This window comes from Amia ocellicauda, unplaced genomic scaffold (assembly GCF_036373705.1).
Source record: "Amia ocellicauda isolate fAmiCal2 unplaced genomic scaffold, fAmiCal2.hap1 HAP1_SCAFFOLD_114, whole genome shotgun sequence".
Classification (NCBI taxonomy): domain Eukaryota; kingdom Metazoa; phylum Chordata; class Actinopteri; order Amiiformes; family Amiidae; genus Amia; species Amia ocellicauda.
The window spans coordinates 91,049-114,546 of record NW_027102679.1 but is presented as its reverse complement, the minus strand read 5'-3'; the positions used below and the strand labels follow the sequence as shown (position 1 = coordinate 114,546).

At 40.3% G+C, this 23,498-nt stretch overlaps 1 long non-coding RNA gene across 4 annotated transcripts in view; it reads left to right on the top strand.

Annotated features, from left to right (window-relative positions):
* LOC136721328 (uncharacterized) overlaps positions 1 to 6,448 on the top strand; it is a 60,231-nt gene extending 53,783 nt beyond the window's left edge. For 2 of the 4 annotated variants that reach the window (XR_010805888.1, XR_010805887.1), the window contains 2 exons: positions 4,535 to 4,627; positions 5,074 to 6,447. This is a non-coding gene — a long non-coding RNA (uncharacterized LOC136721328). Of the gene's footprint in view, positions 1 to 4,534; positions 4,628 to 5,073 lie in introns of all 4 variants that reach the window. The other 2 variants (XR_010805890.1, XR_010805889.1) reach the window with 2 other exon arrangements.
* The last annotated feature ends 17,050 nt before the right edge of the window (positions 6,449 to 23,498 follow it).

Below are 23,498 nucleotides of genomic sequence, written 5' to 3'. Positions count from 1 at the left end.
ACCAAGCTGCTTGGCGATGGTCTTGTAGCCCATTCCAGCCTTGTGTAGGTCTACAATCTTGTCCCTGACATCCTTGGACAGCTCTTTGGTCTTGGCCGTGGTGGAGAGTTTGGAATCTGACTGATTGATTGCTTCTGTGGACAGGTGTCTTTTATACAGGTAACGAGCTGAGATTAGGAGCACTCCCTTTAAGAGAGTGCTCCTAATCTCAGCTCGTTACCTGTATAAAAGACACCTGGGAGCCAGAAATGTTGCTGATTGATAGGGGATCAAATACTTATTTCCCTCATTAACATGCAAATCAATGTATAACTTTTTTGAAATGCATTTTTCTGGATTTTTTAGTTGTTATTCTGTCTCTCACTGTTAAAATACACCTACCATTAAAATTATAGACTGATAATTTCTTTGTCAGTGGGCAAACATACAAAATCAGCAGGGGATCAAATACTTTTTTCCCTCACTGTATTAAGGGTAGTTTTCCTAATGCCACCAGGGACTGCATGAACAGGGGCCTTCAAAGAAAGGTTTGAAAATCATTGATCTAGACTGTTTATTTCCAAACTAGTTTCTATAATCCCAGTTAGTTTGTTGTGCTATACCCAAACTGATTATCAGCATAGAACAGCATCACTACAATAACACTCAATCACATCATACCAATTTTTTGAACATGCAACTGCAGCTGTAGATCACGTGAAAGCATATGATATGATATGATATACTTAGATTTCCAGAAAGCTTTTGATAAGGTTCCACACCAAAGACTGATCCTCAAATTGGAAGCTGTAGGCATTCAGGGTAATGTAAGTAGATGGATTATGAACTGGTTGATGTATAGGAAACAGAGGGTGTCAATTAGAGGAGTCACTTCTAACTGGAGTGAGGTTGTTAGTGGAGTTCCACTTCAATGTGGACAAGTGCAAGGTAATACATGCAGGTAACAAAAATGTCCACTATAATTACACTATGGGAGGTACAGATCTAGATGAAGTAATGCATGAGAAAGACCTAGGAGTCTATGTGGACTCCTCACTTTCTCCATCCAAGCAATGTGGGAAGCAATAATAAAGGCAAACAGAATGCTAGGGTATATTGTCAAAAGTGTAGAATTTAACACAAGGGCAGTAATGTTCAGACTGTACAATGCACTAGTTAGACCTCATCTGGATACTGTGTACAGTTCTGGGCTCCACACTTCAAGAAGGATATCGCTGCTTTAGAGGCAGTTCAGAGGAGAGCAACCAGACTTATTCCAGGTCTGAAGGGAAAGTCCAACTGAGAGACTGAGGGAACTGAACCTTTTCACCCTGGAACAGAGGAGACTATGTGGGGACTTGATCCAAGCACCCGGGACACAAATGGAAATTGGGCTTCAAGGCATTCAAAACGGAAAACAGGAGATACTTCTTTACACAGAGAGTAGTCACAATCTGGAATAAACTACCCAGCGATGTGGTTGAAGCTGAAAGTTTGGGAACATTTAAAAATAGTCTGGATAGGATCCTTGGATCACTTAGATATTAATGAACACCAAACAAGCACGATGGGTCGAATGGCCCCCTCTCGTTTGTAAACGTTCTTATGTTCTTACAAGCAATGTGCTCGGCCACTAAATCTAGCGTCGTTGTGCCTCTTACATTTCTAAAAACACAGTTGATGAACAATTGAAAATGCGATGTGTGTTTTTGTTTTTATTTGTATTAATACTCCACACATCCACTGTACTTTTATTGTGTTGGATGTTTACTTTGTACAAGTTTGTACTGTGTTGCTCACCGCATTGTGGACAAATCTTTGCTTAACTCCATAAGCTGCCTTCTCTCATCTCCTTTGCTTGGGGGTGAACAGAAAATGTGTCGAAGAATGACTTTGAATTGAAGAGCAGAGAGAAGATTTGATCAGCATCAGTCTTCCTGTCTTTGACTTGTTCTCTGCAGGAATAGTGTGACTGTTTCAAAAGAAACTGCAGCTTCACTCCACAATAAGAATTTAGCAAAAATGTATCAAGTCAACCTTTTGATCTTCAAGGAAAATGCGTTGTTTTGTTTTACAGCTAGTTAGTTTTCCCTTATTAGATTTGACTAGACTAGAAATACAAAACACTGATGAATCAGGCTTATTAGCTATGCCCCCCCGCCAAATTATAATGCCGTGGGTGTTTTTGTTTCTGGTTCAGAAATTGCGATGGTAAGTACAAGGCTAGTTATTTTTCTTGTAAAGTTTTAATGGTAACAGGTGTATTCATACAGACACGGGACACAGTTGGGATAAGGAATCTGACTTCAGTATACAAGCAAAGCAGAGATGGTTTCAAGGTTTGTGGTCGTGCAGCAGATTGTTTTAACAATAAAATATTTTAAAATCAAGGAAAGAATTCTCTGGTTTTGATCTTAACCAAGGATTCTGTGACCCTTTAGCTATTTGACTATTGCTCTGTATTTTCATTTACATTTACATTTAAATCTTCCTATAAAAATATAATACATTGGGCATGTATTGTGTTGAGACTATATGAACTATTTAGAGTTGTCTGTCCTTCTTATAGAAGGTAATATAGATCGATAGTAAAGTTGTAACAATTCAGGAAACAATGCAGATCCACAGAAGTGGATGCACCTGCAGTCTTTCTACTCCATGAAAGTCAAAATCACTGCTTTGCAAGTTGGACCATGATGTATCTTGTTTTCCTCTCGATTCTTAATATGAACTCTAGTGGAGTAGTGGTCAGGACTGCTCTTGCACCCTTGAGGAAGGTGCTGTACCATTAAAAAAGATAATATATGTATCCAGTAAAAACAGCTGTGTAAACAGATAATTGTATGTAAAAGCATTTGGAAATGTCTAATTATTTTTCTGCTAAGAAATATAAAGATATTAATAGGCTTTTCATAATAATCATAATCCGTATGCACTATATTAGCAATGGGACCTGGCTAAATGCATCAGTAGTCTGCTGCTTGTCCCCTCTTCCCAACTCCTCCTCTGCTAGTTATATATATGTGTGTATGTGTGTGTGTGTATGTGTATGTATGTATGTATGTGTATATATATATATATATGTGCAGTGGTTGAAATGTAAATTTGAAAGTACCGATTTTATGACATATTTGGCATCCCGTTGAATCCTGCATCCTCTGACTGATTGTGCCTGCACAGCTTAAAACCCTGTAACATAACTACTGTGAACAATAATTAAAATCCTGTTTTAAATCATTATCTTCATTATATACGACTGACTTGAGATTTGGCTTTATAAAACAGTCTGCAAAGAGGAGTCTTCACTTGACAATAGATTTGAATTCATATCACAATGTATTTTCAATTAATTGGCAAAGTGTGAATGATTAATATGTAAACTACCTGTAAATGGATGCAGATAATCTACCTTTTTTGTAATAAATCATGCACAGTTTTCTGAAAAGTAATGAATGTGAGAAACTGTTTTAAATTGATGTTACTTACTGTTACTTATCGGATGCTGTCTATCATTATCTTAATCTTCATCGTTATCCTCTTCTGTTTCTGAACTGTGTTACCTTTCCGACATTTACACTGACGGATTTAGGGACCTTAACACCAGTCTAGATCCCAAGGGCCAGGGTAGCACACACAGCACACTGTATCTTGCACTTCCTGAGGTAATAAGCCCCACAGACACAATTCAACATTGCAATTTTATAAAAAGGTCAATATTTATTGCTCTGAAAAGAAATGCACATACAGAAACTAAGACTAAATGAACTAAGAATAAAGTACAATGAGAAGATACAAGAAATGGGGGCCTGCAGATGACACCTATATCTCAATGAGATAATGGAAATAACAATACAACAATAACATTTCAAAATAAAGTTCCCCCAAAACAGTGCCAAACACAACACCAGAGAGCCCTTTCCTCACAATCTTCACAGGACACGCGAACAACAACATATACACACACATATACAGCGAATGAAAAAACCCTATCTGCCTGGCCACATGTTAGAGAGAGAGCCCCCCCACTAAACTACTCTTCACTTCCTAATTAAACCACACACCCCTTCCCAGTCTGCACCGCCTTGAAGTGGCAGTCCGGTAACAACTGTATCATATACGATTATTTCTGTATGTTCATGTAGCCATATTATTTTGATTGGATACTCATAAAGCCATTGCACTGCTGGAAGAGGCAGCCGGTGCTGGGCTGAGAGAGGTTTGTCTTTTAGTTTGTAAGTGGTTGACCTTTTCTCTAGATCCTTTTATAAAATGCCCAAATTATTTAACATTTAGGAATGAATAAAGAAGTGCAGAAGTGTAAACAATGATTTAAAGATGTGATGTCATTCTAACTCGTATTTACCAAAATGATTTCCCACTTATTTTGATATCTGTTCTCACATTTGCTGGAAACACCTTCATTTTTTGCATTTCACACCCAAACAATTAAAAAAGATGTATATCGATATAAAATAAATAGCTTGCTAGCTGTGCCTAAGAGGAAGCTTGTGTCTGTTTCCATGGTCTAATGAAAGTCTCTCTCTGATCTGTCTAGGCCCAGGCTGACCTCGGAGCACTGTCCTCTCGAGAGCCTCGCAGAGACGCAAACAAGGCGGTTAAGTTCCTGCGAATGGCTGCAAAGAGTGGGGTGAGCTTCTGTCAGGGGTGGATTCATTATTCATTTTCTATTTGTATAGCAATTCTGCAACTGTAACTCTAATTTGCATGGTAAACATAGGCTGTGTGCAGCAAGTTCTTAATGTAGACTTAAAGATGCTATACTTCATTAGTAAATCAGTAGATTACCATTTTAAGCCCTTATAACAGCCCTAACCAACTATAACATTTCAACCTAGGCCTGTATGAATCTACGCCCAATTCAGTTAGATCGGTAGAAATGCCATTCTAACCTTAATGAAATGTTAATGAATGTTTAATGGGGACCAATCCTAAGTGTAATTTCCAACCCCCCCCACCCCCACAGTACTGCTAGAAAATCCATTATAATGTGCCATGTTATGGTAGTGTAAATATGTATGTGGTGCCTCGTGAATGCCAGCTTTTCCTGAGCTGCCTCTGTGCTCCTCACTGCAGGACTCCCACAGTCAGTTCAATCTGGGGCAGTGCTATGAGACGGGCTTCAGGGTGCAGCAGTGCCACATCACTGCCGTGGATCAGTACCAGCAAGCGGCCACGGCGGGGAGCAGGCAGGCGCGCCACATCCTCACAGGATCGAAGACCTCACAGGTCCACAGCGCCTCACCCCGACTCTTCCCCATTCACGGAGCACTGGCAGCATCCCCAAACGCCCAGTCACGTATTCTGGCTCGGACCTCTCTGCCGAGCTCTCTGAAGCCAAGAAGTCACTAACCGCCAATCTCCGGTCCCAGCCTGCTCCCTGCACGTGGATGATAGGGGTTGGGTAGAGAAACCAGTGGAAGAGCAGATTATTTTGCGATTTCTACAGCGCACACGCACATGTCTGTGGGAGGCGTGTGGAATGCCGTCCCATCAGGCTCAGCGCTGCTGACATACTCCTTGAATAGTGTTACACAAAAGCTAATGTTTATATAACAAAAGGGATGTTTTGTGCCTTTTAGAGTGTTGTAAGCATTACAGACGCACATGTAACGTTGACGTTGGGCATTTTTTTGTTTTGTTTTTCATACAGTAGATTATTGAACTCCTGCAGGACCTGTACAGTGGGAGGAAGCAAAATGCCTGCATTTATGGACAACACAGAGGTGATCTTTCATTGAGTGTCATTAGCAAACTAGAAAAACAAGAAACAGCTAAGTTATTAAAAATGTGAAGTGAAGCACTTAAACCAGATAAATAGCTAAGTTGTGTAGCGTAAGGTACACTTATACATTTCAAATTACGAAGTGAATTTATAGTATCACCTTATCACGAATCCTGGAATCTTGTAGAACTCAATTTCTGTAATAATTGGACGCAGACACCAATTCCAAAGATATAAATTGTCAAATTTATTCAAAACTAAGACTAAATGTAGCACTACACTAATTATACAAAAGGGAAAAACTAATTCAAATTCAACTCTAGATCAACAAATCAAAGACAAATCACTTCCGTGACCAAATCAAAGACCATGGGATCGCATATGATATCACACAAATCGTTAAACAAAAAAGGTTATAAACACATTGACTACAATACCGGTTAGTAAGACGAAGGTGAGTCTCTCATTAGTATTGTTAGTCAGACATTAAATAACTACGCAGGTTAGTATTTAATCAGGTAACTTCTCGTTATATATATATCGGTCTCATTTACGTTTAAGTGCCGAGAAAGATCCTATCATTACTTGTTACCACAATTTCCCTTAACTGATTATTATTCAATGATTAAGGATAGGCAGGGCCACCAATAATCTAACGTCTATTAACTTGTGTCAATTTCAGACTGTACAGTTAAACAGGAATGAGAAAATATTTTTCGGTGTTGACAGATTTTATTTCTAAAATTATCAACAATACAGTTTAATGCAACACACATTTATATTTAAGAAAACTAAATGATATTACACATTCTAGAGTTATGAATCACAGATTAACATTTCTAATTGATTTCTCAAATGTCATGAATCATGAACTCCAAACTGTTAAACTTATCTGAACTTCGTCGCAGAGAGGCCTCTCTGGCTTCGGGCTCAGATAACAGCACACGGCACGAGGTCCGTGTGGTTTGGAACAAAGGCAGTCCGGTTCGGACAGATATAGGTTTATTAAAAATGTAAATAAACATGTATTGGCAAAGATAGGATAGAGACAAGCAGGGTGGATAATATTAAAAGTAAGAGTGAGAGGAGATCTATGCAATACTCGAGTTTTGACTCGAGGCACAAAACGTGAAATAAAACAAGTATTATGATTACGCTAGCCGTTCCTACAGTTTGGATCTCATACACAACTAGGATTTATGTAATTGTGGTTTACCTAATTCTTGACCTGTGTGGTTTACTGAGATTCAGTTATGCAGACGGTCGAAAGCGGGGAGGGCTGGCAGACTGTCGACTTGAGGAAGGTTGCAAAGCTCTCAGGTTTTTGGTGGAGAAGTTCTGGTTCTGGTTCTGTTCAGTCTTCCTGGATTTCGTGTCCTTGGTTTCTTCTTCCAGGTTGTTCCACTCCACGCCCAATTGTGCCACATACATTTTAGACAAAGAGATTCTAATCTCTTTCCTCCCAACTTCTGATTGGTCAGGTTTGGGGTAATAAAATTGAAATTCGAATGGAAGCAGTCTTTGCCATTCCTCTCCCTTGATTCCTACAGAATGTGTGTTGGGGGTGTGATGGCTTTGAGGAATGTGAAAATGGTTCAAATGTTACCTAGAGGTTCTAATTCTCTATATTGTCAAGTTTTAGTTCTATCAATTAGATGTTCAAGTCCCTCAAAGCATGACCTTACAGTTGATACCAAACAAGCCAGGTGTTATTTTTCGCTAATGTTAAATTTGAGTCTTTTTGGAATCCCAGGGGGGCTGGTCTGATGCCCATGTCAGTGGAGGATCAATTAGGATGTATGAATAATTCTCTTACCAAATGTTAATGTTGCATTGTATGTGAAATATAAATGGTCCAATGGTTGTTTTAGCTAATGGTCTTCCTTTTAAGACCAATCCTGGCATGAGCATGTTTTGGTTCTGAGGTAGAATTACTGCAGTGTCATTAACTTAGTTTTAAGTTACCTTTTATTGTTTGTTATCAAACTGAGGAAGAAGCCGGGTAACACTTCTGTTAGCAGCATGTAGTTTGTATTTGTGTTTGTTGCCCTGGTCTATGGAGTATATAAAGTACCTTGAATGTCTGTGTTTCACAAAAGAAATAAATCAATTCAATTGGAAAATGATGCTAGTGTCTCTGGAGACGGGGCATGGCAGCCCATTTGTCAGTTGGGGGGGGGTCTCCAGCATGGACGTGTTATCTGTCATACTTTGGTGAGCACAGGCATGTCGTAAAACACAGAGCTTCAAAGCCGTCTCCTTATGTCCTTTAGCACAAGCCTACATTTCTCAGTTAGGAAGGTATATGCATTTCAGTATATATTTGCCAAAATAAGGTCATATGATTTACAATGTGCTCCCTCTAGGTGTGTCTGAATGTGCCAGTCACCCAATCACGGTTGCCTCATGCCCCCGGAGTCAGTCGCCCCTCCTCAGACCGTCTTGTCACTACGTCGTGCCACTGTCACCTCTGCGTTGTAGTCCCTTCACTTCGTCAGCACATCCTCCCCTCCGTGGCTAAATGTGTGTAGCTACGCCAGTGAACTGCACAAATCTTTTTTTTGATATAACACATTTTGACATTGACAATATTTAATGAATAGCAGCAATTGCATGGATATGTTTGACACCACAGCTAAGAAGATTTTCCTAAAAAAATTATAAATAACCAGTGTACAAATTGTCCATTGAAAGGTTTTATTAAATACTATGAAATAACTGAGAAGCGCCGGGTCCATTCCTCCGCCTGTGCATCACATTCGTTCTGTCGTTCAGATCAACGTTGTATTGCATTTTGAGTGTATATAACAGGTTTGGGTTTCGTTTGGAAAAGACAATGGGAAATGCAATGGGAAATGCAATTTAGCCTTAAATACATAACCCATAGAGATATGTCATTCTAGATATGGGGCCTGCCCTCTTCACGAACTTCACATCTTAGTTGGCAGTAACAACAAACGTAGTTCTAAAGCTGGGGATCAGCGAAGTCTCCAAATTTGTCCCGCCTCTTTTTCCTTTGCAATGGGATGATCGTGAGATAGTGCCATTCTTGCTAGTAAGCAAGTTCTTTGTAGTTGTAGACCCTTGGCGATCTTAAGCCTCGCTAAGAGACCTGGGCCTCGTGGCCAGGGGCCACAGTGACTAGGGGCTCTGCCTGCAAGTCCGTGAGGTTGGAAGCTGAGCTGAGCCCGCTGAGCCGCGCTGCTCTGCTTTCCCCGAGTCGAGCTCGGCTTCATCTGCCTCTATTTGGGTCATTAGCCGCTAATTGGGCTATTGGCCTCTGGTGCTTATTAGGATATTTGGTTGTAATTCTTTTATATTTGTAATCTAGTCATGACCTCTGTTCATGAGCCCCGTGTAATAATACATTTGGCTGAGTGAGTGTTTTTGATAGTTTCATTGACTTGAAAGGGCTTACATTCAAGAGGTATTCAGGAGGCCCTCTCTCCTACTACAGTAACTAGAGAGTGATGAGGTTGGGGAAAGGCCATGAATGGGACACTGCAATTTCAAGATTGATTTGGAATAAAAGCATATAAATTGGCATTAAAGCAAACCTTCACCTAGTTGCTAATAAACACATTTAAATTAAAGAAAATCTGTGACAGATTGTAATGGATTTAATACACAAGAGTACTTTATTTTTGACAAAATTGATTACACTTTATAGCCCTGTTTTCTGCAAACAGATTGTGGCCTTGGATGCATCTGACGAGTTAGAGGCGAGGCATTGAAGAAACTCATTCACACATAAGTTCAAAACTTGGAATAATGCTTTATTTTAGACAAACGTGTCAGAAAGGAAATTGATTTCTGGGGGTGAACCTGTTTCTCCTTCACAAAAGTAAGAAACTTTATTCCTCCTCAAAGTGAAGGTGGACAAGAAATGGCTTTCGGCACAGTGTTTGTGTCACAGGCGGTCATCATATCACCTTTTTGCAATTCTTTTCATGTTTCATATGTTATGATACTGAAAGATTGCCCAGTTTTCCTAGTTTTGCAAAGCCACTGTGTGCATTTTTGCAAAAGGAAGTGTCTGAAGATTGGTACAGTGCTGAAATTGGGACTGAGAGCCACACGACAGCAAAGAGAAGAGTTCAAACAAGCGACTGTGACAGCTTCGCCATGAGCAGCTCCCCTCCGCACAAGACTGAGACCAAAACATAGGCTGTGGAAACACTCTGTCCTGTACATGAATGCTGCTGTTCACAAGTTCTCCAGGACCATGCTGGAACAAGTCTATGAAAATACCCTCATCTGCCATTAACTGTGTGAGTCATAGTCAGGGCCGGCCCGTGGCATAGGCGGAATAGGCAAATGCTAGGGGCGCCGTCCATCCAAATGAGTGAAGATTTTTTTTATTTATTTTTAACTTTTATAATTTTTTACTAATAGTATTTTAATATTATTAATTTGAAATATTATATTATATATCATATTTTCCGTGTTGCCCGCAGGGTCACCCCGGCCCGGCGCATCAATCGCGCCCCCTCGCTCTCATACTTAGATTTACCTGATTGTGGGGTGGTGGGCTACTTCAGTTATCTGAAGCAGTGAGTGACACTGAAGGTGAAAAATGATAAATTAGCATCAGCCTACTTCAAACGATGTCAAAAAGACCAAAGCCCTCTGGTGCCCAGGGAAGAAAAAGAAGTAGAGAAGAGGAGGAAAAACGGGATAAGGACAGAGGTAATGTGATGTGATGAATGAATAGTTTATCTAATTGCATAGTTACCGTTGGAGCAGTGTTACTACTAGCCAGCTTACTTTGGACAATACTAGTAATGTTCACTAATATAAAGAGCTGGCTAGCTAGAGTCAGTGTCAGTTACTTTTACCTTAAATTCATTAGGGAATGTTGGAAAGACTATTCAGCTGTCTGGGGAATAACCTAACCTGTGACATAATTTTGAGAAATGCTAGTGTGCTGCACGAATCATCCACTTATTTATAATTCGTTTTATGTCACTTGTTTGCTGCAAGAAAGGCAAGGTGAGTAAGGCTGTAGAACAATGCTACATTATGCATATTGCACTAAGGTTTCTGTAATATCGATTTTTCGTGGAATACTCCTTTTTATATTTTATTTATCATTAGTTTTATGTCACTTGTTTCTTTAATACAGTTTTTATTTTTTTATGTTTCTAAAATAAAGAAAATCTCAAAGACATAAAGCTATGCAGTTTCTGTGTGAGTGTATGCACACAATGATCGATGGTGGAATTGGCTGTGATGCGCAATAGGGGCACCAGCTAAAATCTTGCCTAGAGCACCAAATTGGTCAGGGCCGGCCCTGGTCATAGTACATATTATTGCTCATTTGCCTTCAACAAACGCGAAAATGACGTGATCTTTGAAGACCCACAGTGGCACAGGAGATCAGTTCCTTGTTTTACAGTGAGGAAGAATGAATCAGTGCAATCCAAACACAAGGAGGCGTCTTTGAGAGGGATTGTTGTTGTTTTTATTGAGTCTGCAGTGTGAGGAGGAACACGTGACTTGAGCAGATCCGTCTGGCGGTGAAGGCGGGTTTTCAAGTGTTCATGTCCCACGGCCAGGTCCATCACAACGGCTTCAGGATCCTCTGTCTTACATTCTGCAATTATTGTGTGTGTGTGTGTGTGTGTGTGTGTGTGCATGTGTGTGTGTGTGCGTGTGTCTGCTTGTGTGTGTGTGTGTTTGTGCGTGTGTGTGTGTTTGTGCGTGTGTGTGTGTGTGTGTGTGCTTGTGTGTGTGCACGTGTGTGTGTGTGTGTGTGTGTGTGTGTCTGCTTGTGTGGGTGTGTGTGCGTGCGTGTGTGCGTGTGTGTGTGTTTGTGTGTGTGCATGTGTGCGTGTGTGTCTGCTTGTGTGTGTGTATGTGTGTGTGCGTGTGTGTGTGTGTCTGCTTGTGTGTGTGTGCGTGTGTGTGTGTCTGCTTGTGTGTGTGCGTGTGTGTGTGTCTACTTGTGTGCGTGTGTGTGTCTGCTTGTGTGTGTGTCTGCTTGTGTGTGTGTGTGTGTGTGTGCGTGTGTGTGTGTCTGCTTGTGTGTCTACTTGTGTGTGTACGTGTGTGTGTGTGTGTCTGCTTGTGTGTGTGCGTGTCAGACATGGGTCAACTATGTTTTCTGTATTTCCAATTAATCTCATTTATCATGATTTATATTGTATCCTGTTTCACAATTACTAGTTGAATGTGTTTCCAAAGGAATTTGATATTCTGTGTTTTAAATGTGTATTTCAATGTATGGGTTGTATTTGAAAATACAATCTCATTTGTACATCACAACAAACTCAGCTCAGCAACAAATACGGTCTAACATTACCATCACATCACAACTCTCATTGAAAGTAAATGTTCGGCCACATTGGTGTTGCAGTTTAACTTTGAATAGTTTTATAATTAGCACTGACTACAGGTGTTATGTGTTAAGGTAGATCTTTTTCCAGCAGTACACGCATTAGCTCAACTTTGAATAACAAACCCATTTTTCTTTATGTTCCTAATCTCACAATTTCTGCCTCATTAGCTATTAGATGAGAGATGCAGGGAGGAGACAGGAGTCAATGAAAGCGACCAATTTAGACTGTTGGGACAGATGAAATTGGTGGGACTATGTTAGGAATCTCACATTGTGTCTTTAGTCTTTAATTTGTGTGTTAATGTTGTGCTACAATCATATTGTTGTGATGTACATAAAAGATTATATCTTAAAATACAACACATTGATTCAAATACAAATGACTGAAAATGGAGAATATAAAATACTAGTAAAAATACATCATTGAAATATTTGCAAATACATAGAAATACTTTTAAAACACAAACTCATTTTATTTTGCAAATACAGTCATTTAGTAATTATCAAACAAGATTCAATTTGTACATAATTGAATTAAAATATGAACTAATTAAAATACATCAATACATACATGTAATGGTATTTGACCAGGTCTGGTGAGTGTAAGCGTGGGTGATGAATAAAGAACTCAGTTTAGTGCATTGCACAGTCTGAACATTACTTCCCTTGTTTTAAATTGTGCACTTTTTGACTATGTACCCTAGCACTGTGTTTGCCATGTTTGGATGGAGAAAGTTATGAGTCCACATAAACTCTTCCAATTCTATTCCTCTCATAGTGTAATTATAGTGGACATTTTCGTTACCTGCATGTAATACCTTGCACTTGTCCACATTGAATTTCATCTGCCAGGTGTCGGCCCACAACTGAATATTATCCAAGTCCCTTTGAGTAACCTGAGCTGCCGAGATTGTATCTGCTGATTAATAATAATGTAAGCAGGCCTTTTCCAGTACAGCGGGGATTCTTCAGAGTTGCCCTCTTTCTGGGATGTTGTATTCCCTAGCAATTGAACCCCTGCTCTGTCTGTTGTGTACCCATTTAACCAGCCTGGCCCTGCCCTCTGTGCCCACTGCTTCTCCTCTCAAAGTGTCAGCTGATGCTAATGATCTGACTTTTTATTACTTGTCAACCTGAAGCGGTGAAGGACAGCTTAGATATACAGTGGGGGGAAAAGAGTATTTGATCCCCTGCTGATTTTGTACGTTTGCCCATTGACAAAGAAATGATCAGTCTATAATTTTAATGATAGGTGTATTTTAACAGTGAGAGACAGAATAACAACAGAAAAATCCAGAAAAATGAATATAAAAAAAGTAATCAATTGATTTGCATGTTAATGAGGGGAATAAGTATTTGACCCCTTCGACTTAGTACTTGTGGCAAAACCCTTTTTGGCAATCACAGAGGTCAGATGTTTCTTGTAGTTGGCCCCCAGGTTTGCACACATCTCAGGAGGGATTTTGTCCCACTCCTCTTTGCAGATCCTCTCCAAGTCATTAAGGTTTCAAGGCTGACGTTTGGCAACTCAAACCTTCAGCTCCCTCCACAGATTTTCTATGGGATTAAGGTCTGGAGACAGGCTAGGCCACTCCAGGACCTTAATGTGCTTCTTCTTGAGCCACTCCTTTGTTGCCTTGGCTGTGTGTTTTGGGTTATTGTCATGCTGGAATACCATCCACGATCCATTTTCAATGCCCTGGCTGAGGGAAGGAGGTTCTCGTCCAAGATTTGACGGTACATGCCCCATCCATCGTCCCTTTGATGCGGTGCAGTTGTCCTGTCCCCTTAGCAGAAAAACACCCCCAAAGCATAATGTTTCCACCTCCATGTTTGACGGTGGAGATGGTGTTCTTGGGGTCATTCCTCCTCCTACAAACTCGGCGAGTTGAGTTGATGCCAAAGAGCTTGATTTTGGTCTCATCTGACCACAACACTTTTACCCAGTTCTCCTCTGAATCATTCAGATGTTCATTGGCAAACTTCAGACAGGCCTGTACATGTGCTTTCTTGAGCAGGGGGACCTTACGGACGCTGCAGGATTTCAGTCCTTCACGGCGTAGTGTGTTACCAATTGTTTTCTTGGTGACTATGGTCCCAGCTGCCTTGAGATCATTAACAAGATCCTCCCGTGTAGTTCTGGGCTGATTCCTCACTGTTCTCATGATCATTGAAACTCCACGAGGTGAGATCTTGCATGGAGCCCCAGACCGAGGGAGACTGACAGTTATTTTGTGTTTCTTCCATTTGCGAATAATCGCACCAACTGTTGTCACCTTCTCACCAAGCTGCTTGGCGATGGTCTTGTAGCCCATTCCAGCCTTGTGTAGGTCTACAATCTTGTCCCTGACATTCTTGGACAGGATTTCCTTTAAGAGAGTGCTCCTAATCTCAGCTCGTTACCTGTATAAAAGACACCTGGGAGCCAGAAATGTTGCTGATTGATAGGGGATCAAATACTTATTTCCCTCATTAACATGCAAATCAATGTATAACTTTTTTGAAATGCATTTTTCTGGATTTTTTAGTTGTTATTCTGTCTCTCACTGTTAAAATACAACTACCATTAAAATTATAGACTGATCATTTCTTTGTCAGTGGGCAAACATACAAAATCAGCAGGGGATCAAATACTTTTTTCCCTCACTGTATTTTGACAGGTTTCTTCTGCTAAGGAGAACTGGGGGAATTGCACCTCTTTCCTGCTGGGTCGGTGGAGTGGAGTAGGTGCCCCTGTTTGGCCAGAACAGCTGCATTGAGAGAACTGGCATGGGGGTGCTGGGGGTGTTCCTGGGGGGCCGCAGTGGGAACAGAAGGACTGGGAGGGGTTGGTGGACGATGTTAAAGAGGCAGCAGAGCTGGAGATGACATTTGCTGCAGTTGTCCTATAGGGGAGGGTTCTTGTTATAAACACTCTGGTTGCCTCGATGCTTTGGCACAGGCTGGCCTGTCTGGATCTGCCCCGGGGCTGCGTCGGGTCATTCATACTGACTTACTGAATTTTTGGGGGAATTTTCATTGGCTGTGGCCGGCTGTCTTGTATGCATTTCAAATTTTCCAAACCCCCTCCCTTTTAATAAGCCATGTTTTCACAAAATAAATCAACAACTTTTTTAAAATACATATATTTTTTCTTTAATACATCTGTACAACCAGGAATCAAACCATTCATGAATCTAAACAAAAAAAAACAACAGCGACCTGTACAGACAGATATACCTGCAGTAAATTCAGACGGGTGACAAATGAAAGCCTGAAACCACTGCCTTGAGGTGTATGTTTTCATTTGTTTATTTATGTTTTACAGAGTTTAACTGTTGTTGGGGGTTTTGACTACCTCACTGAATACATTAAGGCAGTGGTTCCCAAACCGGTCCTGGGGGACCCCCTACCCTGCTGGTTCTTGTTCCAACCGAATTCTCAATTACTTAATTGAACCCTTAATTGAACTAATCATTTCCTAAATTGGAGACTTTTCATTATTTTAAACAGTAGGGGTTTTAAGTTAGGTATAGAATTATATTAAAAATCATATTGAAGAAACAAATATTTTCTTACACAATTTAAAAAGTAAAATCTAAGCAGTTTGTTACTTCAGTTAAGGTTCAATTAAGTAATTGAGAGCTTGGTTGGAACAAAAACCAGGAGGGTAGGGGGTCCCCCAGGACCGGTTTGGGAACCACTGCATTAAGGTTATTACACCACATGTTTATATTTAAGGAACAGTATTTGATAAAGACATTTTGAAATAATAAAACAGAGGTTGTAAGACAGTTTAAAAGTTAACTATGCTCATACAGAGTGTGTACATTAAGGTTAATGATGAGGCCTGCCTGTAAATACTAGTGACATTACAGGGGAAGCCGTGCATCTTCAAGTGGTGATTTTCTCTGTGTGTATGTGAGGTAAATTATATTTAATGACATTTTTTTAAATTCTTTCTGAGTTAAACAACTAGATTCAAAGGTCTTCTATCATGGTCCCTGCATTTATGATGCGCTGGAAGGCATATTGGGCACCGGCTAGTTGATATGTCACTAAAACAGGTCCTTGATGCTCTGTCAGTCGCAGTGAAATTCAGTACCTCTCCAGTTCTGGAAACTCTTTTGTGTATTTGTGCAACTATGCCAGTTATGATAGCAATGGAGCAGCGACCGTTCAGTGATCTAAATGTCGGTTGATGTGTGATTTTTCTCCGGATGTGTTCCATAGTGATGTGTGTTTGGGTAATAAAGATGTCTGATTAGTCCAAATCCGCCTGCTTTCAAGGAGATTTTGAGCTCAGTTTTTCATCTTCAAAACGACTTTCAGTGACAGCTGGTAGAGCATCGCTGTGCTTCGGGGGTTTCACGTGAGCAGACGGGTGAGGCGCAGCGCCAGAGGAGAGTCCATGCGTGAGGCCGGTCAGCACCGGCCGGTGTGGGCAGCGGTCAGAACTCCAAGCACCGAGATGCTTCGGCGGGCTGTAGTGCAGCGCAAGCCGGAGGAGGAGCCCCTCAGATGGGCGGAGTCAGGACTGGGGCTTCTGCAGTAAAAGCTATGTCAAAATTACTGACGTCCGCACTGCCTTTAAGGGTGGGTACGAAGGGAGGCTTCACCTTCTTTTCCAGAAGCCCTTGCCAATCCACACTCTGAAAAGAGAAGGAAGAAAGAAATGGATAAAGGATAAAGTGGCGCGACCTTTATGTAAAAGAGCGGCCATAAAACGGACATGTCCGCCAACGTACTCTGAAGAAGGGGTGCTTCTTTACTTCCTCTGCACCGCGTTTACTGGCTCCAAGGCGCTTGCTGGGATTTTTCTTCATGAGCTGCAGAGGATTCAAAACAAGAAGGAGACGCACGTTATTCTCCATCAATGGACTTAAAGTTGAAACATGATGTTAAAGATAAGTTCTCATAATTTGAAGTGCAAATGAGCGTTTGTGCATTGTTATTGTGAGCCTCGCTCCACTGCTGCACAGTCACTGGGTATTCCTCCAATTGTGTAACATTTAAATAACAGTGACATCCATTCACTATGGTTGGTAGCAAGATACCGAGGGACAGACTGGAGGAAAAACGTGTCTCAACAATAAATAACCCTGGCATACAGACCTTTTTCATGATGAAGATGGACTCTGACGAGAGGAACGCAGGATAGTCCACTTTCATGTGCACAATATTGTGAAGCACCTGGTTTCTATTTTCACCCGGGAAAGGAGTCTACGGGCACAAGAAGAAAGAGAGGAGAGCACATTAAAGGGTTACTCCAGACCCAAACTTTCAATATTCACATTCTGAGCTCGGGAATGCAAAAGCCACACACACAGATCTTGTAAAAAGTCAATTCACAACTTAGACATGACTTATTAAAGCTGATCAATTATAGACACAAAGTCTGCAATAATGGAATCCTACTGAAAACCAAACCTGGTTAACAAAACGTCCTGAAGGAGTTGCTATCGTAACCTGGCAATAAAGGTGTGTTTCGGTTGTGTGTGCGTGAGCGATCTGTATGAAATAAAATACTGATGTGTTTCAGCTTCTGCAACTATAATGTTAGGTTTTCAAAAAGTCTAATTAAGTCCTCAAGGATTGAATGAAATCCTACCTGGCCCTTGGTGGTATAGATTTAACTTTGCCTTGATGGCACTCAATGAAATCATTTTAATCATAATGAAACCACGAGAGGATCATGATCTTACCTCAACAGAGGCCTACTGCTTTCACTTTAATACTGCATTAGCTTATATATGAGGCTCTTGAATGGCTGAACCATTAAAAGCTTTCGCTTAGAGCAGTTTTCTCCCTGAAATCCAGATAATGCCTCAAGCTGTGGCACACAATTGGCCAAAAGTCACAGAGATTCGACAGATTAAAAGAGTGCAACAGTTACCCCTGTGACTGGCTTGTGGACCGACTACACTACAGCCTTATCGGGAGACGTTTAACACTTTTCCAACTGAAGTCTTAAATTTGAAGTTCTGTTAAGAATACCCACCTCGCCAACCAGCATCTGAAAGATGACCACACCCAGCCCCCACCAGTCCACTGCCCGGGTGTACGATGATTTGGTGAGGACTTCTGGGGCGTAATAGTCTGGGGTGCCGCACACTGTCCTAGTTCGGTCTTTATAGCCCATGCCTAGGAAGGAAAATTAAGAGGATTCCGGAAAAATATCACATTGTAAATTAAATATACAAATAAAAAAAATTAAATTATACATATACTAGGAAATCAAGAATTTTAATGTACCTTCCTTACACAGACCGAAGTCTGCAATTTTGACATAGCCAGCTGCGTCAAGCACCAAGTTGTCCAGCTTTAAGTCCCTGGAATAAAAATACAGTATAATCACTTGGATTGCAGAATATAGACAGAGCTTGCCAGGAACACAAGAACTATTCCCCTGTCAACAATGAACAGAATCATACATTTCTCAAACTTGTTGCATTCAGGTACATGTCTGCACTGATTTTAGGACATGACTTCTATTATGAGGACTTGTGAGTGTCACAATAAATCATTTTCAAAATCTAAGAGAAATTCAGTGGGTGAATAGTTTAGGTTGGGTTTGATCTCAGTGAGACTAGATTTTTTCTTGCTTGTATATTGTACAAATGGCTGATGTGTGATAACTTACCTGTATACGATCTTCCGCTCGTGCAGGAACTGCAGGCCGTGCACCACACAGGCAGCAGAAAATCTGTTCAAGAAAAGACACCAGCGACACAAAAAGCAGTTTTTAAGCTCGGACTGCACTCGAGTGTGAATGAGCCGACAATTTCCTGTCAATGCAGGAACTCCAGCAACCTATGTTATTGGATCTAAAAGACAATACGAACAAAAACTGTCAATCTGGTCAACTGTCAATCTGCATACCTTCTGTAATAATGTAAATGATTAGTTGTGCTTTGTTTTGTTATTCGGAGGTTGTGTGCCAATGGTCAGGAATAATAATGTGCAATAATTTCTGAATATATAGGTACGCAGTTCTGAAACATTATTATTGTTATTTTAGGTTTTGTTTTCCGATTCACTTAATCATTTCAGACTTTCAGGTCCAGTCCATTGTATTAATCTATTCAAACTTCATCGGAAAGACTTGATTTTGATGACACAGTTCTTCTCCTAATTAGTACATTTTATACACTGTACAGGTCTGCAGTGAATGCTAGTTTCCCCCAAGAAGTATTGGACATATAGCAGATATATGAAATGGTTTAGCCCAGCAACTTAGTCTTGGAAACCCAGAGGAAAATGATATTGATTTTATTCACTGCAGAACCTGAACACCTGTTATTTTGAGATGTTTTGACATTGGCCTCCTTAGTAGTATGGATACTGTGTTTGAAATCAGTTAGAGTCATTTATTTTTGTATTTAAATTATTGAACCTACTGTGAGTACAGTATGCATAGCACATCATTTTTCTATTCTGCTTTTTACAGCCATTAGCACAAATGATTCATGACCTATTTTCCCCCCTCCCAGTCTGATTTTCATTGAGGCAAATTTTCTGGACTGATGTCCATGACCAGACTCATCAGATATGTCACTGTGTCTTTCCTTTACAGGCCATCCATAGTGTGTCATTCTCCTCCGGATGATTCACAGTTACAGACAACAGATGTGATATTTCAGGAATGGTGAAGTCCTATTCTAAGAGATATTCAAGATGTTCCTTGGACATATTGACTCTTTGTCACCACTCCTCATTGTCATTTTTCCCAGTCTGATTTTCCATTAGGCATGTGTATGTGTACATAGACGTAAAGTTATTGTCCCACACAAATGATACCATCAAAAACATACTGTCCAAGTATGGCAATAGTAAAATACATCAGCATGGTTTTACGCATTGTGGGATGAGGGCTCAACCAACACTATAGTGTTTTCTTAAGGCCTGTTGATCCAATTGGGACACTTTTGTGAGGACTTGGCATAAACATTGTCCAGCTACAGTGTTCCTTGTCCTGCGTCACTCTGCCTTAAGATGGTAATCATAAGTTAATTTTGAAGCAATACAAAACATACTTTCAATCTGAACACAATGGAGCAATACCTTAAAATCTGTTTACAAGTGTAAGGCAATGTATATTACTAATAGTGTCTAGTAAAGCACTGCATCACCTTGTATTTCAATAAAGGGGAAATGTATATCTTGGTCTCAAAACTGTTTTACTCCAATTTTCAGAAAATGTGATGGTGTTTGTAACAGTGATTGAGCAGATATGGTGTAGTTTTATGAAAATAACACAATCTTAAATACCGGTGACCGGTCACTGACCTGCTAGAGCCAGAGCAAAACGTCTTACTCACAAGGAATGACAGTGGCACAGTTTGAACGTGAATTTGTTCATTCATATAACTGTATAACAGCGTGTAGGGGAACTCAGGACTACATTAAACTTTATGTCCTCAGAAGAGAGGGGCTCCACAGATCTTTAGGAGAAACCATTTGTTCCATTTGTCAAGCAATCACAGAAACAGGGGCTGCATGGAATGAATTGGTCAGATATCCATTATGAACACCTGACTGTTACATCTGATTCAGCTCTCATTGTGATCGCTCAACAGGAGCACTGCTGGCCACAGTGTCTCACCTCTGAGGCACTGACGTGGCTTTGGTTTTCATGGATACAATATCCTTGTATCCAGACTGATTATTCAAGCTATCGGAAATCAGATTGTTGGAAAAACAAGGGAGATCTATTGAATATAAAGCAAAATCTAACTGTTTGGATGTTTGTTTTTGCATGAGATGGATGTCATTGAAATAGATGCCATCAATCAAAGTACCACACTGCCAAAACTCATGTCTTACTACAAGATTATTTTGGCTTCTGTGAAGATCCGTGGGCCCAGAATTGTTTTCTTGCTGAATTCTTCTTGGCTCAAAAGTGTATTCTCATCCCATGGTTATGCCAATTCCAGTCAGAATGTACATTATTTCTTGTGTCCAGAAATTAGTCCAATAAAACAAGTTACCTGTTTTCTTGAAGCAAGAGATTGGTTAATTCCCTCAAGATAAAATAGTTTTTCTTGAAAAACAGTGTTTTCTTAAAACTTTATTTTACAAATACTTTCTTAACCAAGTGCAAGAATAAAATCAAAGGAACAAAATTAAGGATGCAAAACAAACACACAGAAAACATCAATGGGCTGTTGAATTAAATTGAAGATTTAATATATTGATCCATCAAAACACACATTTCAGATAATGTACAAACTGGAGCAGCATCACACTCTTTTTCTTTTTCAAGCCAGTTGGAGCAGATGTTCCTGCAGAAAAGAGATTTGGCACAATCTGAAGAGCCTTGCTTGTCTTCTTCTCTGGAGCAAAGAACAAACCTGTAACTCTGGCATTAATAGTATTAATTTTAAATAAGTGGCATGCATGATGATTCAATTATTTCATTGCTGACTTTTAAGCACATCTGTGAAACAAGATGTCACAATGTTACACTGCCAGACGATTTCACAATACAGTATGTCCTGACCTGACAGGTATCTTTATTCAAGTTCATTTTGTATTTGGGCTGTTCCTTATTGTACAGTATAAGATATGTCCTCACATGCAGTTAGTGTGAGCAGACGGCAAAGATAATTCCACTTAAGGCTTATTTTATACAATAGGAGACACATGTGATGAACGGGCTTGAGCTGTCATGCCGTGTTTAAAACTGAAACCCCAGTATACCATAACGCCGTTAATGTATGTGTGTGTGTTACGAGGACAGTTGGATGTAAATAGTTTTGCTCATTATCCATCTCTATTTCTCTGTCTAGTTAATTCTTCTATATTTTAGAATTTAAACTCCATCTAACCTAATAATCCAACTCTCCTTCAAGTCCACACACACATGCGTGCATATAAACAGCAGGAGTTGATTATTCAAATCACGCCGTTATAGCGAAGTGCCAGAAGATGCATACTCTACATAATTACTTGGAAGTTTGCATGCAAGGTATTATCCCATTAGCCTGACAGAAATGATGATTCTTGTTGATGATGCTGTGCATAGATTCTGTACAAATGGAGTGTTTGTTTTGTTGTCTTTCTTCCCTACCTCTGTAATGGGGGTGGACTCTTCCATTTCTGGGGAATGAGTATAAACGCTGTACGAACAGACACGAAGGGGTCTTCTCTTTCTGCTGCTGAACAGGAAGGGTCACTAGCAATCAGTGGTGCTGTTTTCGTTGTGCCTAAGGCCATTTTTACTTTTATTTCGAGTTTTTTTTCATTAGTACTGGTTTCGTTTTTTTTTTCTTTGTTTTATGTCTATTTCACTGAATTTTTGGAATAATTTTGGTTCAAAAATGCTGTCTTGAATTTCTGGACTCCAAAGACAAAGTAAAATCAATTTTTCCATCCCAATGTTGCCGACTGTATTAAGAATTCTTGTTGAAAAAGCCAGTATTGATGATTGAAATTAGGAGACCCAGATTCGGCAATTTTAACACTTTATTAAATACACCACGGGAAGTGGTGGTGGCAGTTTGTGGTTTCCTCAGAGAAAGATGTGCATTTGCACCTCACATTTTTGGCTTTTGCTGTCTTCCCTCACTCCCTGGTGGCCGCTCCCGGACCCACAACCTGAAAAAGAAGACCTTAGTATTTCTATCTGCACAATAGTTGCTTCTGTCAATGGACATTACCTGCCTCGATTTCTGGTCGGTTGGCGCGGAGCCAGTCCGAGTCTTGCCCGGCCCGAAACGGCTACCGGCCTCAGAGCTGCCACAGATGAAGTAGTCCTGTAGCCGGCAGCTCACTTACCTATGAGTGGTTCATGGTGTTGCTGCTACCTGACGAGACAGAAGCCCGATACTACTAAGTGCTGCTGTATTGTCTTCGAAATCGAATATTGATATTTATTGTGTGTACAGGCTTCTGAAGTCTGTTTGCTGCTACCGTGCATTTGTTCACATGAAGGGGAAATGTAGTTTCTAATGGATAGCTTTTATTAGAGAATTTTGTCGTTTCTTTTGTTAGGGGATTTTAGTGTTTTATTCCCCCTGAATATTAAAGGCAGGTTTTAGTATGTTTTATTATATTTATTCCCGTTGTGTACAGTTCCTCGTGGTGTCTTTGATAAAACTGCCCTAGCACAGTCTTCTTGCCCTGTGCATGTGAAATGAACCCTGTATAAATCAAGTTAAATGCCAAGTTAAGTGGCCTCCACCTGTGTTAAACTCTAGTGATTCACATGATTTCAGGATCAATTCAGCAGTTCCTGTAGGTTCCCTCTGCTTGCTGGTGCAAATCAAAGCAAAGACTCAACCGTGAGCACCAAGGAGCTTTCAAGAGAACTCGGGGACAAAGTTGATGAAAGGCACAGATCAGTGGATGGCTTTAAAAAATATCAAAGGCCATGAGTATTCCTTGGAGCCGGTCAAAATTATTATTAAGAAGTGGAAAGTGTGTGGCACCACCAAGACCCTGCCTAGATCAGGC